This window comes from Miscanthus floridulus, chromosome 13, assembly GCF_019320115.1.
Source record: "Miscanthus floridulus cultivar M001 chromosome 13, ASM1932011v1, whole genome shotgun sequence".
NCBI lineage: Eukaryota > Viridiplantae > Streptophyta > Magnoliopsida > Poales > Poaceae > Miscanthus > Miscanthus floridulus.
The window spans coordinates 18,303,852-18,310,104 of NC_089592.1; positions in this window are offsets into that span (position 1 = coordinate 18,303,852).

Here is a 6,253-nt window from a genome sequence, read left to right on the forward strand (position 1 = left end):
TAATGGGTATTTAGCTATCATATTAAATAGTCTATTTTAGGGCTACAAAAATTACAGTGAGCACATAATAATACCATGAAGCTACTATAAAATTTTTAAAGCTAAAACTATCACCATTTTGAAATAAAAAATCCTACAATATTGAACCTAATAATATTAAGCACTCTCAAATAATTTAATAGCTCCTGATATCAACATGTATATATATGAACTAAATACACTAACAGATAGAGCACAATTTTAGGAACTTAACAAAATTAGTTTCATAATTTTTGTATATCTACATTATTTTATATTAATTATCAAAGTTCAGCTCAGGATAGAAATGAAAAGCTATTTCTATTTTTTCATGAAAAAGGAAAATGGCTTTCGGCCCAACGCGGCCCACGCGGGGCAGCGCGCGTGCGAGCGCGCAGTGGCCCACAGGCGAGGCACGGCCCATGCATAGAGGCGGCCCAGTGGCGAAGAAGCCCGCAGCACTGCTGGCACTCTTGCAAAATGTCCCCTGAACTATGAGCAAAACAACCCATAGTCCTATGTTACTATTTCTATAGACAGCGACTTTACAACGGAACCCTTGGATATTTCTCCTCTTTACAACGGTAAGGACCCGGCCCTCCCCGCGTGCTCCGGCGCGGTGAGCGGTGGCATTGGCGCTTGCATCGGCCACACGGGACCCACACTGACCTATCTATGAGGCCGACGCTCACCTAGGGTTTGACACGAGACTGATGGGCGGCGGTTAAATGAGCCAGGACGCTGTAGAAGGACCTCTCCACAACGGCGAGCGCCGTACGACAATGGCAATTGTGTTCTGGTGAGCCGCAGCAACAACATGGCAGTAGGAGTAGCGGGTGAGCAACGACAACTCACCAGTGACCTTACCGAGAAGCTGGCTTGGCCGAAGATGACCCAAGTGAGGCTGGCCACGTGCGCGCTGCGAGGTGAATTACAGACCATAAAGGCACGGCCATGATAGCAATGAGGAGGCAGCACTAGAGTTATGACTAGCATGCGCACGATGAAGAGGGAGACCAAAAGGTCCTAATATCTAGGGGGTGACTAGCCTATAAAATTTTCTACAACAACACTTAGCAAAACGGTTAGACAAATATGAAGCGAAGCGAGTATTGCGCTAGCCTACTAAAAATGCAAGCCACCTACCACAATTCTAGTTTATATAGTCTCTATCCACACAATGGCTATGTGACTACACTAAGTTAGTGTGTTCTCAAGGGCTAACTAAAGAGTCCACACTAACCAAACTAACAAGCTCTCACGACTAGCTACACTAAAAGCCTTGACAACTAGTTTGTGGTAATGTAAAGAGAGAGAGCAAGATGGTTATACCACCAAGTTGAGGAATGAACCAATCAATCATAAGAATGAATACCAATGAAGACCAATCACCTCGGAATCAAATGATGACACAATAATTTTTTACCGAGGTTCACTTACTTGTCGGCAAGCTAGTCCTCATTGTGGCGATTCACTCACTTGGAGGTTCACAAGCTAATTGGCATCACACACCAAACCCTTAATAGGGTGCTATACAACCAACACAAGATGAGAAACACACAAGCCACGAGCAATTTACTAGAGTATCCTTTTGGCTCTCCACCAGGGAAAGGTCAAGAACCCCTCACAATCACCACGATCAGAGCCGAAGACAATCACCAACCTCTGCTCGATGATCCTTGCTGCTCCAAGCCGTCTAGGTGGCAGTAACCACCAAGAGTAACAAGAGAATCCCACAGCAAAACACGAACACCAAGTGCCTCTAGATACAAACACTCAAGCAAGTGCACTTGGATTCTCTCACAATCTCATAAAGATGATGAATCAATGATGGAGATGAGTGAGAGGGCTTTGGCTAAGCTCACTGGATTGCTATGTCAATGCAGATGGCCAAGAGAGTGAGCTAGACCCTGACCAAACGATATTTATAGACACCCCCAAACAATAGAGCCATTGGCTCAATTATTGGGCTGACTATGGGACGGTCGGATGCGCAGGTCAGTGTGCACCGGACATGTGTTTGGTGTGGTGACCGGATGCATTTAGTCATGTTGTGTCCAGTCGCAGCCTGACCACCATGTGTCACTTTGAAAACCCAAGACTTGTTGGTTCACAGCAGATGCGTTCGATGTGGCGACTCTCTATGATTCTGCTTTGGGCTATATCACTTTGACCATATGCTAAACAGTAACTCGTCAGCATCCAGTCACTCCACTGAGCTAGAGTCTGGTCACCTCGGCAACTCTGGATTATAGGTTTCAGCAATTACGGCATTTTTCTAGAATCGGGTATCTCTACGCATATTCTAGAATTAGGCTATTGAGCGCTGCCACTCGTTGAGCCAACTGACCTAAATTAGTCAAACTCTTGCCCAAGCAGCTTCCTCTCTCATATTGGCAACATTCCTTGAATGGCCAAAGTAGCTAGCTGATCATCAGTTAGATTCAATGAGAAGCAAAAATTTCTGAGTCTCTTGGAATCTCTGAAGAAACTCAGTAATTTTGTTTTCTCCTATCCTAGTGTAAAAATATGTATGAAACTTCTTTTCTAGGTCAGCCTAGTTAGCAATGAAATTAACTGGCAACGATGAAAACCAAGTGAAGGCTGGTCTTGACAGGGACAAGGAGAAGAAACAAACTTGATGAGCCTCTTCAATGGATGCTTCGCCCAACTATGTAAGATACCGACTGACATATTCTATTATGCTTGTGCTATCTTGACCTAGTGAACTTAGCAAAATCTGGGAGCATGTAATTTGTAGGAAGAGTGACCAAATCATACCACTCTAGATATGAACATTTGTACGAAAAGGTCTACCCTTTTGGCTTCAAATCGAACTGATTCTTCATCATCTCGGTCACTCTGAGCAACGACTCATCAAGCACTTGAATCTAGATTTCTATGTAATTGTTGACCCATCTACGGATTAAAATTTTAGGTATCCTTGATACCCTGAATTTAGAATCATATGAAGGATATTATAATTTGTGCCATAATGATACCCTTGTGGAATTTCAAACTATTGGGTCCTTTGCTGGTTTGCTGCTTGGAGTCTCTAGTTATAAATGTTATGATCTATATCTCTACGAATCCTTTGAACTGATGGCCTTATTTTTTGAGCCGACGACGATATTTGGCCTAATGTGCCAAAATTAACCATTTGGTTCTAAACTTGTCCCGTCGGCTATTGCATATACTGCATTGCTGATCTAGGATTATTTTGTACTTGATTGGTATGGTACCTTGAACTTGCTCAGATGAGCTCTGAACTGCCTGGACATCATCATTACCAGTTAGTGCTGCTTCTTGATGGCTAGTACCGGCTTGATTAGTCCCTTGAGTCGACGGATGTGGAATGTTGTAATAAGCCAGCCCAACCTGATTAATTAGAAATCCATGAAACATCTCTTTTATGGTATTATGGAATGTGTTTAAGAAAGTTGTATTATGGTGCAACATGGCATCATGAACAGATTTATTTATAGCATCTATGAAGAAACATCTGTCATCAGCTTCATCTGTATCTGACTGCCCATGCAACAAAACTCTTGGTAGTGGATACTTCTAAACAACTTTATTATCACGTGTCTTGGTATAGGACAACAAATACTTATTCTGAAATTCTTCTATAGCTTTATTGATGACATCTTTATCCTCATGGGGTAGGTCTTCATAAGGCACTATAAGGATGTCACTATTGTTGTGAGTTACTATGACGATTGTGGGGTCCCACCGAGTGTGCCAGAATATGTGTCGGTACACAAATGTGTCAATAAACCTAGAACACAGCAAGCCAGAAGGATCTGCTTGATGGAGCAAGGCTGGAGATCCGCTTAGCTTCAACGCAGGACCAGTCGACCCTACTGAATTCCTGAAGGCGTGCCAGTCAATTTGACCTACAATTGACAAGAAAAGAAAGTTTATCAGTAATTTAATGTGGAACATGTCGTTCTTGCCCAGACAGTTCCAAATGTGCCGCTTCGGGAGCAGCCAGACGGGAAAAAATCGACAAAACAGCGATACGCGAAGAAATCAGCTATTAAGGACTATAAAGCACATGGGTTGCGATTGATTTTATAATGACAAATACAATGCACATAGATGTAAGTAAAATCATTAGCTAGGTGGATACTACCAGTGTAAAGCATTGAGTCAATGAATCTAATGAGAAAGTGTATAACATGTGAACAAATCGACTAGTCTAGTACAAATAGATCTACAAACGCTCTGAATCTAATTTGTTACTATCAACAGTGAGGTTCGATTGGATCGATGACAGCTATGATAATAATAACAAACTAAAACCGAAGAATCCATAAAACAGCATATATATTGACAGGTTTTCTGAAAGACATGCTATATGTGTGAAAGCGCAAGCGAATCGGCTGAAATAGCCGATTTAGGTAGAAAGGAGACTATAGCCTATGAATAATCAACTATTTAACATGGATAGATTTATAAACTCATCAGACCTAACCTGTTATCTTTAATAGTGGGGTTCGACTGGATCGATGACAGCCATGATAAAGGCAACAAATCACACCTTTAAAATAAACAGATCTGTTCACATTTAACAGAATCATAAAGAGACATTGTAGGTGTTAAAGCATAGGTGATCGGCTATTTAACCGATGCAGGCATAGCAAACAGCTAGGGTCATGCCTAGGTGCAAAGTAAATCTACCAGCTAGCATCCTCTGATCTAAAGTACTAACAGTGGGGGTCAACCGGATCGATACATCCATAATAGTGAGCTATGGACCTAGATTCAACTAGCTAGTAAACCTTCTCAAGATCAGACATGCCTTGACCGTGTACTATGCACTGGCCAAGATCGAAGCCAAATGACCGATGAAACATAATCCATCGCTTAAAGTAAGAACCGTCATAATGTAATGAAATAAATGATGGATTAAAAGAATGTGAGGCCGATCTAGATCGATCTCGATCGAGCAGGTTGATATTGTTGAAAACTAATGACAATAAGAACATCAAGCAAGATCGGTAACTTAATGAATCTACCAGAAGGATGCCACCCTTAGGTAGAGCCGATAACTTAACCTTAATCTAATTCGAGCAGTGGAGGTCGAACTTAACCAATGCAACTATACTTGAACAAGATAAGAATCGATAACTAGCTTATGCTAGAGCTCGCAGTGGAGGTTGAACTTAACCGATGTAGCCTTACAAATAGAAGTATAAGCCATGACGGTATTTACAAATAAGTCCGGAGGTCGACAGGACCGATGCAGCCCTACTTGTTGAAGAACTCAGCCGAGATCTATACTACTCCTACTCCTAAGGGTTGGCGTGAAGCCAAAAAAGTAATTGGTATTGATTGATTGGATATCCTTTTTACAATAGCCAGGGTCTAATATTTATACCAGGAACCTAAGCATAAATCCTACCCAAGTACGACTCATTACAATCTTTGGTATAAGAGAAAACATTCCTAACTTAAGATAACTTGGACCCTAATATTTTCCTTTTTATAGATTCTGACATGTTTTTCCTGATGCCAACCATGGCTTATTGACGTTATCTACTGATGTCATCCGAAGAGAGCCGATTCTAGTGCCGCATCTGAATCGACTGATATTGATCCTTATGCAATCGATTCCTTGATGACGCAATCTTGGAAGCTTTGAATTCTCATGTTCTTCTTCCCAAATTTTAGTGTAAGCACACATAGAAAGAATTAATCTTAATTGAGGATACATTAGCATTCTTGCTCTTGTTCTTGCACTCATGCTCTTTATGACCTAACTTGCTTGCAACTAGTGCAAAACCGACCATTGTTCTTCGTAAAGCTAGTCTTGTGAGAAGCAAAGGTCGCATTGCCTTTCTTGGGGGTATAGCCTAATCCCTCTTTGTAGAGAGAAGCTCTTTGGCTACCCAAGTATATAAACAAGCGGTCCTTAGCACCATAAGGCCTTAGCCAAAGTGTGAAGTGAGCTCATTAACCTCCTTCTCTAGGGTCTCATTCTCAACCATTAGTGAGGCATCATAAGTGAAACCATCACTACTAGATGAGGTGAAAGTAGAAGTGTTATAAGAAGGGTTAGTGGGAGCAACAATGATAGGCTTATATAATGATTCATCAATTAAGTCACAAGTTAAGCCTACATTACATGTCTCGACTATGCTTCTTCTTATTTTGCTCATTAAGCAAAGAGGAATGAGCTTTTTCAAGCTTCTTGTGAGCCTTGCCAAGCTTCTCATGGGCTTTCTCTAGC